The sequence below is a fragment of the Narcine bancroftii genome, chromosome 3 (genome assembly GCF_036971445.1).
Source record: "Narcine bancroftii isolate sNarBan1 chromosome 3, sNarBan1.hap1, whole genome shotgun sequence".
NCBI classification, from domain to species: domain Eukaryota; kingdom Metazoa; phylum Chordata; class Chondrichthyes; order Torpediniformes; family Narcinidae; genus Narcine; species Narcine bancroftii.
Window position 1 is genome coordinate 182,761,008 of NC_091471.1, and position 12,843 is coordinate 182,773,850.

Below are 12,843 nucleotides of genomic sequence, written 5' to 3' on the forward strand. Positions count from 1 at the left end.
ATTCAAGATGCAGGTCAAAGGATTTTAGACAATTGATGATGTAGAAAAATAACAGTGAGGTGGAAGATCAGCCAGGACCTTGATGAATTTTTGAGGAGTCAAAAAGTCAATGACTGCCTTTTGCTTATTTTTTTTTTGTGCCTTTAGATTCTTAATTCTTTCCCCCATCTGAATCAAAATTACCAAAGGACCTACTATGTTTGTTTATTTTCTGAACAAATCGGCTTTTTCTCCAGGAAATCACAATTTAATTCCAACATCTTTGGAAACATGGGGCTCTGTAATTCTACCATAATTTTTGGCATAATTGGGTTATAATTTGTGATTTTAATTGATTTTTGTCCATTTGCTTTCCTGCCAAGCATTTCAGGGGGGAATGTGTGTTTGTATGGGAGCTAGTAAATTTGATTAACCTATCACATTTTCACACATGGATTAACTTAAATATTTTATAAAGAAATAATAAGATTACTCCTGGGCATAATTGAAAAGAAGCAATAAAATCTCTAGTGTTCTTTATGTAATCTTTGATTATGTCTGTGAACTCAAAAGTTGTAAGCAATTCCTGCCTATTGTCGTGGTTTCATTTGTATTATTTCAGGCAACCCTCATTTCTTCTGACATGACATGCTATCCTTTGATAAAATTATCTGGTCTATTATGTTATTCTTAAACTATGCAACTAAATAATCTGCCAAAAATGGTTGTGGAAATGTTTTTAGTTTGAGGCAGGGGGTGGGTGGAGAGGTTGGAAGGGAAGGAGAAAGGAGAGTCCAGTTGTAGCTGTTCTGAGTAATGCCATGTGGTCATTCTGACAGTAAATGTATCATGGTTTGTTGTTTTCTTTAGTTCTTTACAATCTGCAACTAATCATTTTCGATTGAGACCTTTTGCAAGAAGGTTTGGAGATATTTTAAAAATCCACATTTGACACGATCTTCATTCTGAAGCAAAACTTGTAAAAAATCTTCAAAGAGTTCGATGTCATTGCATTTGCGCGCGAGAAGTGTGTAACTGCCTGAAGGTGGTAAGTGACTTTAAGTCTAACAATTATAACATATTTTGTTTCTATGTATAATCTTTCAAAATGCTGCTGTGTCATTTTCAATGCTTGAGCTTCCTAGCAAACAGCAAAATGAAGCAAGTCCAGATGCGACTTCACAGTGCATAGATCCCAGCTGGGCTGTTTTCCTTGTTTGATGAATAATTTATGCAATTCTGACAGAAGCAAAGTAATTGTCACCAACTGCAAATCCTGAAGTTCTTAATAAATCCCTTAATTGGTAAATGCATTTCTGCTGCCGAAATGTGTTTTCACCAATAAGATTACAGGTGAATTACGTTGCTCTGGATCATTACAGGAGACCTCAGAGAGAAATCAAAATATAATGATCTGAAATAAAAACTGTAAATGATAGTTCTGATAGAAAGATTTGCAATGTTTAAGCATCATGTTCTTTAAAATCTGACCTGAATGGTGACTGCATTAGGCAAATTGATTACATTTTAGAGACTCCAAAAAGAATAGATGCTAAAATCTATTTGTGGATCAAATATATATACAAAACAATTCAGTTGTGTTTTGCATTGTACTTGGGAACTCCATTGAGAATACAATTATAAAATGTGTTGCAAATCATTTAATCTTTGCTACATTTCAACACTGTTTGAATAAAAAAAATATTTGGATCAAAAATAAGACGAGCACAAAATTCCTTTGTAAAATGGTTGAGCAATATAACATTAAAAATTGTATTGTGGACAAAATAAACAAAAATACTGAATTTCAGTTTATCATTGAATTAGATTAAGCTACTTTTTATTCACATTTTCCTTGGAAACAATAACTTTCTTTCAGCAAATGAGGCCTTTAAAATGAGTACAATCATCTTTCAAGATGATAACTCCTTTAATCCAGATACAACTTCTCTAAAGTTCAGAACTGCTAAGCTAACCCTGTGGAAGATAGAGTGAATCTGTGATCTTGTGGTGAATAGCAATAACTGGAATATATCTGACCAGTTAAAACTGGATCAGTGAATATTTATTTTCACAAGTGTATTTTGTGACTTTTTCTTTGGATGTGGTTGCTATTTACTCTGCATTTTAAGACCTTTAGCCCATAGCCTATCTGTCATCGCTTCACCAGTTGGCAGGCTGGATTGCCTCCCTCAATATAAAGGCATTTAACAACTCCTAGGTCGGGAGGGTTGAACTCCCACTCTGGGGTTCTCTATCCCAGCCCATCCCTCTCCAATGTGGAAGTTCCACCCACATGATGCCTGGTGGAAACAGTCAGAAGCCAGAAGCTGGTGAATCTGGCCTTCTGCTGAAACTTGCGTTGGGCTTACTGTAGAGCACACTGGAAGGCCTGCAGAAACTTGAAGTCTTTTTCTTCCTCTCACATCTGTTGGTTAAATTCAATGCACTTTCCTGGAATAACAGAAAATAAAAGCACTGGCAGTAATGTAAAACAATATATTTCACCTTCAGCTGCCACCTGTGAGATTTCCCATAACCAATAAATAAGGTTTGTCTTTTGTGAGCTTTGAACTTGGTGCTAGACGTCAGGGGAGTGATCAGCTCGTCCCTCTAATTATGAATTTTCAGTTTAAAGCATTCTTTCTCAGGTTTGTGGATTAGGGCATCTGAAGATGTAAGTTGGAAGTCAAAACATTAAGTTACTAGCCTGAATTCTATTCTGTCCCCCTGAGTTTCCACAAGAAGATTAGTGGGACAGACTGGAACATTATGTATATTAAACATCAAATTATGAAACCAATTGATAAATTAGCAGCTGGAATGTTGTTTCCACTGGCATTTGAGACTAGAACTGGTGAGTATAGCTTCAAGATTCAAGACAGAGGTGAGTAGGAACTGCTTCTCCTTGAGAGTTGTGAATTTGTGAAATTCCTGGCCCAAAGAAACAATTCGGGCTATCTCATTAAATATATTTCAAAAGTAGATAGATAGATTTTTGAATAATAGGGGAATGAAGGATGATGCAGGTCAGTGGAGTTGAGTCCATGGCCAGTTCAGCCATGAATGTATTGAATAGCAGAGAAGGAAACAGACAGGGTGGCCTCCTCCTGCTCTTATTTCTTATGTTCTTGTGTAAAACCAAAAAACCTGGAGACGTCTTATTGGGTTGACAAAAGCATATGGGACATAGAACAGAGAACATTACAGTACAGACCCTTTGGCCCTCGATGCTGTGCCGAACAAAAAAAAATAATAAATCCTTCCTACCCCATAACTCTCTATTTTTCGTCTGTCTATGTGCCTATCCAAGAGTCTCTTAAATACCCCTAATGTTTCAGCCTCAACCACCATTCCTGGAAAGGCATTCCAGGCACCCACAACTCTCTGTGTTTATTAAAAAAAAAGCTTGATGTCTCCCCTAAACTTTCCTTGTTCACTTTGTAGAGTGTTTGCTACTCCTGCCCTGGGAAAAATGTGCAGGGTGTCCATCTTATCGATGCCTCTCAGAATCTTGTAGACTTCTATTAAGTCTTCTTTGCTCTAAAGAGAAAAGTTCCAGCTCTGCTAACCTTGCTTCATAAGACATTTTTTAATCCAGGCAACATCCTGGTAAATCTCCTCTGTACCCTCTCCATAGCTTCCACATCCTTTCTATAATGTGGTGATGAGAACTGAACATAATGCTCTAAGTGTGGTCTCACCAGAGATTTTTTGAGTTGCAACTTGTCCTCTCGACTCTTGAACTCAGTCCCCCTATTAATTAAACCCATCATCACATAGGCCTTCTTAACTATCCTATCAACCTGAGCAGCAACCTTGTAGGATGTATGGATTTGGTCTCCAAGGTCCCTCTGCTTCTTCACACTGTTAATTATCTGAACATTAACCCTGTACTCAGCCTTCTGATTTGACCTTCCCAAATGCATCCCCTCCCACTTATCTGGATTGAACCTCATCTGCCACTTTTCTGCCCAACTCTGCATCCTGTCTATATCCTTTTGTAACCTATGTCACCTTCAACACTATCCACAATTCCTCCAACCTTCGTAATACCCGTAAACTTAATGATCAATCCTTTCGCTTCTTAATCTTGGTCATTTATAACAATAACAAAGATCAGGGGTCCCAGAACAGATCACTGCATAACTCCATTAGTCACTGACCTCCAGGCAGAATATTTCTGTCCACTACTACTCTCTGCTTTCTACATGCAACCTGATTTTTTAATCTACACACCAAGATTCCATGGTCCAATGCTTCATAACTTTCTGAACGAGTCTCTCATGGGGGACCTTGTCAAATGCCTTTCTAAAATCCATTTAGGACACATCTAATGCCCTAGCCTCATCAATATCTTTTGTTATTCCCTCAAAAGACTCAATTAGGTTTGTGAGGCACAACCTCCTCTTCACAAAGCCATACTGACTATCCTTGAGTAGACTGGACTCCTCCAAGTGCTCATAGATCCTATCTTTAAAAATATTCTCCAATAGTTTTCACACCACTGATATAAGACTCTCTGGTCTATAATTCCGAGGTTAACGTTTTAAACAAGGGGACTGTTTCATCTTGTATTCGTATGTGTGAGTTGTTAGACAACACATGGATGAAGGAAAAGTTACTTTAAATTTGTTTTAAACTGTACATGAGGCATACCATGAGGCTGCAAGCCTCTGTTACAGATTTTGCATACTGGCTCTTGATCTGTGTCAGCCCCCTGCTGGCAGCCCTGCCCCTGCCCCTGCCCCTGCCCCTGTTGTTACAGATCTTGCATACTGGCTCTTGATCTGTGTCAGCCCCCTGCTGGCAGCTGTCATGCAAACATGACCACTATCATTACAGGGAACATATTTGCCATTCTCCATTCCTTCGGCTCCTCTCATATGGGCAAGGAGGACTCGGAGATCATAGCCAATGCCCCATCTATCTCTTCCCACACTTCCCACAGCAAACTAGAGTATATTGTGTTCAGCCCTGGGGACTTATCAATCAATATTTTTCAGAAGATCCAACACGTCCTCTTCCTTCATCCCAACATCGTCCAGCTTACTAGCCTGTTCTATAATGATCTCACCTTGATTAAGGTCCTTTGCTCTGCTGAATACCGAAATTACAATTTTGAAATCCATGAGACTTAATGTGATCTATTGAACCTAATATTTTACAAAAGAACATTGCAAATGATTTTCCAAATATATCTAGATTATGAATTGTAGGTAGAAAGATTAGACATTAGAAAGTGGCACTGTTATTAATGAAGAGTTCTACAGATAGACTTAACATCAGTTGGGAGAAGTTATTGGACTTTGTCATCAGATTGAATGGATCAAAGTGTGGCTTGTTTCACCTGTAACTTTGGCATGGAAGAAAAAAAGGGGTACAACTTCACAGGAGTACATCCCACGTTCCACGGACTCTTAGGGAACGTGAAAAGTCAGAATTCACCTGTCCATCGTGACAGAAAATGTGCGATTCTCAGCATGCTGAGGAGGAGCACAGTGATGAGGATCCCAGACCAGAAATTTCTGAACTCAAGAAGTCTGCACTGCATTAGCTTTCACTGCATTTCCACGCCAGTACAGCTCAACAAAGACTTATCTGGAGGGCTATAATGGGCCATCTGTTACTGCCTCAGCCACAATCAATTGTGTGCAAATGTCAGGCTAAATGTGTTTTGCTCACATGTGTAGAGTGTATGGCCAATGAGAAGAAGTTGCTGCATATACTGTGTATAAAATGCTTCTTGGTCTCATTCCACTAGATTTCAAAAAGTGCTGTTTCTAATCAGAACAGGAAATGTATTTGCTATTGATTAAAATGCTGATTAACTTTGATCTATATGGATTATCTTCTAACACTCCTGCTAACCAAATTTTGCATGTTTGGAAATTTTACAAACATAAAAAAATTACTACTCTAAGACATGAGTTTCCTAATGTATTGGGTTAATGGTTTCAAAATACCATCTTGTTTTGAATTAGATTTACTGTTGAATACTGCTTCAGAAATCAAAGACCAGTGAATTAAATAAAAAACAGAACCATGTTTAAAGCAACAAAATTGCCTGGAAATCTGTTGTAACTAGCTCAAATTATATTAACAATATTGTAACCATTCCTTCTTTGAAGTGACTCCCTTTTTGACCAGTTTTCCACATCCAAGAGACAAAAGTAATCCTGCAAAGATAAATTAGCAGCAAGCTGAATATAATTATTAAATACACCAATATATGAGAAAATGGGCTTAGAAATGTCAATGTATAATTTTTTCCAAAATGTATTTATTGAGCATAAAAAACAACTTCGTACACATTATACAGATGTCCACTGTGTTTCTAGTTTCTTTTTTTTTCAAAACATAAAAACCAACACTCGTACGCACAAAGGTTCACATACACCCTCAGATACATGCAAGGACCCCCCACCCCCACTCTCAGCACCCCATGATCACCTTGGCACCTTTGCTGACAGTATCATCTGTATATTACCAATTGTATTGGTATAATCATCTCACAGTTAGTCTTTTATTCCATAGCACTTGTAATTCAGAGAAATATTGAATAAAGGGTTGCCATTTGTGGAAAACATTTTTTGGTGGATTCTCTTAATTGTATTTGATTTTCTTCTCTTTAATAAATAAACTGATATCCTTTATCACCAATGTATAATTCAATGTGACTCAGCTTCGTGCACGGAGACCTAACTTGTTTTTTCTTCTATCCACCTATTATTTCCTTACCCTTTTTTTGATCTCTTCTTGGTACTCCTACCTTTTTATCTGACTACTGACTGCCTCTCAGATTTCTCCTTGTCACCTTTCAAGTTTCCTCAACTATTCCCCAACTATTTCCATCCCCAGTTCCACCCTGAAACCATTCTGATCCTCCCAGTCTCAATCAGCTGCAATCCTCAGCTCTCTTCCCTTTCCCCTACATTTTTATCACCCTTGTTATCTTAATTGTTCCTTCTCTCTGATCTCCAGAGTTTTCTTTCCTTCCCAGCATCTACTGCCATCAGTCCTTCCCCATCCTCAGGCTTAAAACACCTCCCATGAGGTTTGCATAGAAGTGTGTCTCTTGAAAATGAACACCAAGTTATTAGACTGAAAGTAGCTGGGTTGAATGTACTTTAGTTTAATGTTAAACTGTATTTCATATTTATATGACTTAGTAAGTTTATTTTGTGGGATTGATTTCAGGGGTACAAAGACAACACATATGCATTTTAAAAACACAGCAAGAGGGATTCTTTCAAGATGGCAGCTGACATCATCTCAGAGACAAGTCAGCTGTGACTACAGTTGAAGCAGAGAGATTAAAGATTCTATGGTGGTTCTTGAGAGACTAAGATCAATGAACTGTTTACTGAAGAAACATTTGCCTGGCAAATCCTAGACAACTCAAAAGCAGGAGAGAAACATTAAACAGAGGCAGTTACCTTGATTTTAAGTTTGGAAAGACAAAGATAAAATTATGCTTTTTTTTAGCATGAAGATGTTAAAAGATTCAGAAGGACTTCAAAGGCTGTTATGATGTCATACCATGTGACATGAGGGATTTGCAAGAAATATATTACGAAATCAGAGACGAAGGGAGACATTAAAGAGAAGGCCATCCTTTATTGACAGGATTGGAAAAAGCAGCCACCAATTCCTTTAAAAGGAAGGCTGCCTGTGCTTTCCTTAATAGAGGAAGAACACCAAAAGTGCTATTCTAAAAGAAATAGCCACTCCAAGGGCAACCTTGTGTGTCCATGGAAAAAGGCCACTCTTGATTAAGAAAGAAATCATTATGGAAAGCAGACTATAATTCTTAGGTAAGAGGGGATTTGTGAAATCACTCATATGAAGAAACATTACTCTGAAAATGGCTCAACAAAAGAAAGTTGTGAGTTTTAAAGAGGTCTGAAGGCAAAATGCTTCACAATTACTTCTGAACTGCAATTTAAAAAAAATTCAAGTTCAACATAAGACTTTTGATGCTGAAAATTAAAATGGACTTTTCAGAATTATGTCTAAACTGTAATAGTTTGGGATTTAATCATGTACACACACACACACACACACACACACACACACACACACACACACACACACACACACACACACACACACACACACACACACACACACACACACACATGCAGAGTGTGGTTTAAGATAGAGTTGAAGTTAAAGATAAATAAGAAATGTTATGTTATTTTAATAAAAACTGTTATTTTGAATTTACCATTGTCTAGTGAATTTTCCATTGCCGTTCCTTTGTTAGTACTAATAAAATTTTATTAGTTTGTAGCATAGCAGAATATTTTTAGTCCACTTCAACATTTAAATTCAACTTGCTGGAAATTAAGGGTTATTTTTGTCCCTTGAACATGGGAACCAGTTCAACGAAAAGAGCCACATCTATGAAGCAATCGCTACAATTATTTTTATTCCAGTTTGAGCAAAGTGCCAACAAATTTTCATGCCATTTTCCTGTACTTTTGGAAACACTGAGGGGAAAACAAAAGCTTATAGGCAATGCAAGTCATGCAGCCAAGTTAATAATTACATAAATTGGATAAACCACATACATCAGCTACTGAACACACTAGAGTGAACTGGATCTCTGCTTCTCCTCTTGGGGGAAAAATCCTGAACTAGAACTCTATCTCCTCTCCTCGAATTTTCTCCCGAGGAGATAGAGCACTTGCATCCATGCTGGTATTGTATCACAAATAAAGGGAAGAAGAGAAGGTTCTCATTTCATTTTCCTTCTTGGAATACCCTGTTTGTACTCAATTTGGAAGGATAAGCAGCAAAATGTGATTATTAGCAAAAAATATTCATTTATTCATCGTTGCGATTTAGGCTCACTGGTTAATGCAAAATTTACTGAGAAGGTGGTGACGGGCTATCCTTTATGATTAATTGCAGACTGCCTGGTAAAAGGTACTTCCATTATAATCTTGTCCACTGAATACCAGGATTTAGACCAACTTTTTCTTTCCACTCACAGACCACTTTAAGTATTCCTGATGCCATAGGTGCTCTGTGATTAGTAAGGGATTGCTTAAGGTGGTCTGTGAATGGAAAGAAAAAGTTTGAAAACCACTGTTTTAATTGTACTTGTTATGTGCATGGTTTCATAACTCCAAAGGGAATGGGCCAATAACAATTTTTCTCAAGCAAAAGATTTCAGAAATAATTGGGTCTAGAACAGTGATTCTCAATCTTCCCTTCCCACTCACATACCACCTTAAGTAATCCCTTACTAATCACAGAGTATTGACGGCATTGAGATTAAAGTGGAATGTGAGTAGAAAGAAAAAGATTGAGAACCATTGATTTAGACCAAACAAAGATGAAGAATTATTTGTGTATTAATTTGTGATTTTATATTCCTTTTGCAAGCTTGAGTTTATTTGTTCACAGGACTTCCTCTAACTGAACTGGGAATGGAGAACAATCTTCAAGAAATCCATAATAGGTTTGTTGCTCAGTCAATGATAAAGGTTGGCCAGAGGTTGCACAAAATTAAGAAGCAGTCCATTAATCTGGATAACATTCAAGTCTGTGGTTCCTGACAATAGATAGAGGAGTCCTAGTTTAATCATCTTGTCAATCTGTTTGTCTAAAATATTGATTGACGTAAGGCCGTAAGGAATTATGATACAGGACCAGAAGTAGGCCATTCAGCCCATCGCATCTGCTCTGTCATTCCATCGCAAGCACCTTTGCATTTGTTCCCAAGATCAGGACAGGAATCATAGAGTTCTAGTGTGTTCATAGATATATACCTTGACATTCAGTAACTAGCTTAGGTCCTGACCATTTGGTTAGATTACCAGTAGCAGACAACAGCACCAGGATGAATGATTTGTGGCTACTTACAAGTTATAAGGCACAGATCAGGTTTGATGTGGTTGCAAACAAATTGGATGTCAAGCAAATTAAATCCCTTTCTGTTCATAAAGATCCCAGCTTGGTGATATGAAGCACACAGGCAGTAAGGATTAGCCTTTCACAAGGACACAAACAAAAGAAGTTGGCCACCAAGTCACTTAAGCTGGCTCTGCCATTCAATAAGATCTACTCCTTTGCCAATTTATCATGACTTTCAATTTCTCAATCTTTCAAATATTTATCCAAGTCCATCATAAATATATCCAATGCTCTTGCACCCACTACCCTTAGGAGTGAGAATTTCCAAGATTCCCCACCTTCTGAGTTAAGGTAACAGATCACAGCCCATAGACTGAGGGAAACTGCCATATGAATCATGTGTATTTACGTGTGGTACAGTTAAATTTCTATGTCTCCATCACATAGTTGCTGTTATTGCAAAGGCTGACTTAATCCTTAATTCTTCCTATGCCACAGCTTTTTTACTTTTCATACTCTGCTCATATGGCATAGTTTACACTCATGAAAAATTCTGCCTTACTAGTAATTTACACTTTAAATTAATTCTTGCAGAAAATTCATGCAAGTGCAATGAATTTTCATGGATTGAGGTATTTTTAAAAGTGATTCTTTTGTATGCAATGGAGCTGGATTCTGGACTTCTTCCCAGAAAGACCAAAGTCTGTCTGGTTTGCAGGAGAACGTCCAGCACCGTCATAATGAGCCTGGCACATCTCAGGGCTGTGCACTCAGTCCGCTCCTGTTCTTTCTACTGATCCATGACTACAAGGTTTTTAACAGGTTTGCTTTAAAGGGAAAATTTAAGTTGGTAATCACTATTTTCAGTAATAATTCCCATAAATGTTATCATTCACAAAAACCAATACAAATAAGTGAAGATCAACGATAACAAGTTCAATTCATGTTTATTTGTCATCTGACTAGTCCTGTGCAACCAAGGAAACAGCGTTTCTCTGGTCCACAGTGCAATGCACGTACAGACATAACACATGGTGACAAATAAGACAAGAGGACAGTACATAATTAATATAAATATTGTTAATGAATAGTAGAGTCATGTAGCATTGTTTTAGCAGTCATTCAGTAGTGTTCACTTCTGCATCTTTCTCCCGACGGGAATAGCTGGAAGATGCTGTGTGTGGGCTGATAAGGATCCTCCCTGATTTTGTGAGCTCCCTTTAATCAATGACCCTGGTAAATCACATTGATGAAGGGGGTTAGGGTACTGTGAGAAGGAGAGGTGGGGGGGGGGGTTAAGGGAGATTACAGTGATCTACTCTGCTGCTTTTATGGTCCTGTAGATTAAACTTTAATCCGATGCTTTATAGCAACTGTACCACAGTGTGATGCAGCTGGCCAGGATGCTCTCGATAGAGCTCCTGCAGAAACTTGTAATATGATAGCTAGTAGCCTTGTCCACCTTAGCCTTCTAAGAAAGTGCAGTTGCTATTGCATCTTCCTGACATGTGAGGAGATGCTGTGTGTCCTGGATAGTTCACTCTGAGGAACATGGTTCTTTCCACTCTCTCCACTACTGAGCTATTTGTGTTTAGTGGCAACTGGTCATCCCTGGTCCTCCTGAAGTCCACAACCATCTCCTTTGTCTTGTTCATGCTGAGACTCAAGTTGTTATTCTTGCACCATTTCTCGAGGTTTTCCACCTCTTCTCTGTATTGTGATTTATCATTGTCGCCGATGAGACCAACTATTGTCATGACATTGGCGGCAAATTTCATGACTCTATTGGAACTGGATCGGGTGTTGTAGTCATGGATCAGTAGAAAGAACAGGAGCGGACTGAGTGCACAGCCCTGAGATGTGCCAGGCTCATTATGACGGTGCTGGACGTTCTCCTGCAAACCAGACAGACTGTGGTCTTTCTGGGAAGAAGTCCAGAATCCAGTAACAGAGAGCAGTGTCAAGTCCCAGAAAAGTCAGGCTCTCTACCAGCTTCTGGGCTATGATTGTATTAAATGCCAAGCTGAAGTCAATGATGGCAGCCTGGTGTATGAAGCAATATTCATCGTGTGTCAGGATGGAGTGTAGGGCAAGGCTACTAGCATCATCAGTGAAATGGTTCCATTTGTAGGCAAATTAAAATGGCTCCATTGTCTCTGGGAGGTGTGCTTTGATATGTTCCATCACTAGTTGCTCGAACCGTGTCATACTGGTGGAGGTCAGTGCCACTGGGCAGTAGTCTTTAAGGCCTGTTACTATTGCCCTCTTTAGGGTCGGGATGATGGCGACTGCCTTGAGACCCACACGCCTGATGGACTATTGCAATGATGTGTTGAAGATCTCCATAGGGACCTTTGTCCTTTAGAATGCACAGTCCTTTGGTTCCATTGCCTTGTGCGGGTGGGGTTCACCCTGGATGGGATTTGCCTTGGCCCTAACTATGGAAGAGACCTGTTCTTCAAGGGATATGGAGTTTTCTTTGGCATCAGCCTATTCTTCTTGTCGTACCATGCCTAGAAGATGTCAGCCTATCCGGAAGGGAGGCATCATTGTCTTTAGCTCACAAGGTTGTGACTAGGGATCCTCTGCATACTCATACTTCACCTTCTGGATTGCATGGGAGAGTTCAACCCTGGTAGATCTTTGTGTCAACTTGTCTCCTGCTTGAAGGCTGCATCTCAGGCTCTGAGAAACCAACTATGGTTTCTGGTTCATCCTGGATGTGAAGCATTTGATCTTTGTGACCTCCACAATACACTTTCTAATGTAGCCATTCACTGAGCTCATGTACTCCTCGATGTTCACACAGCTGTTGTAGATGGCTGCCTCTCTTCCCCTAACAACATCTTTTCTCCCTGCCAACTGACTTGGTTCATTTTTCCAGCAGTCTATACCAGGGTGAGCTGGATGGATATGTAGTCTAACTATCCATTTCGGGCGCAAGGGGCTGCCTTATATGCACCAGGGATGTTGGTGTACCCTCGATCTGAGGTGTTT

The 12,843-nt window shown here is 39.0% G+C and overlaps 1 protein-coding gene across 2 annotated transcripts in view; it reads left to right on the forward strand.

Annotated features, from left to right (window-relative positions):
- Positions 1–12,843, forward strand: part of LOC138756324 (complement C1q tumor necrosis factor-related protein 7) — a 96,148-nt gene that overhangs the window by 8,779 nt on the left and 74,526 nt on the right. The window contains exon 2 of one of the 2 annotated variants that reach the window (XM_069922853.1): positions 850–1,027. The gene's annotated coding sequence lies outside the window, so the exon portion shown is untranslated. Of the gene's footprint in view, positions 1–816; positions 1,028–12,843 lie in introns of those variants that run through there. The other variant, XM_069922854.1, reaches the window with a different exon arrangement.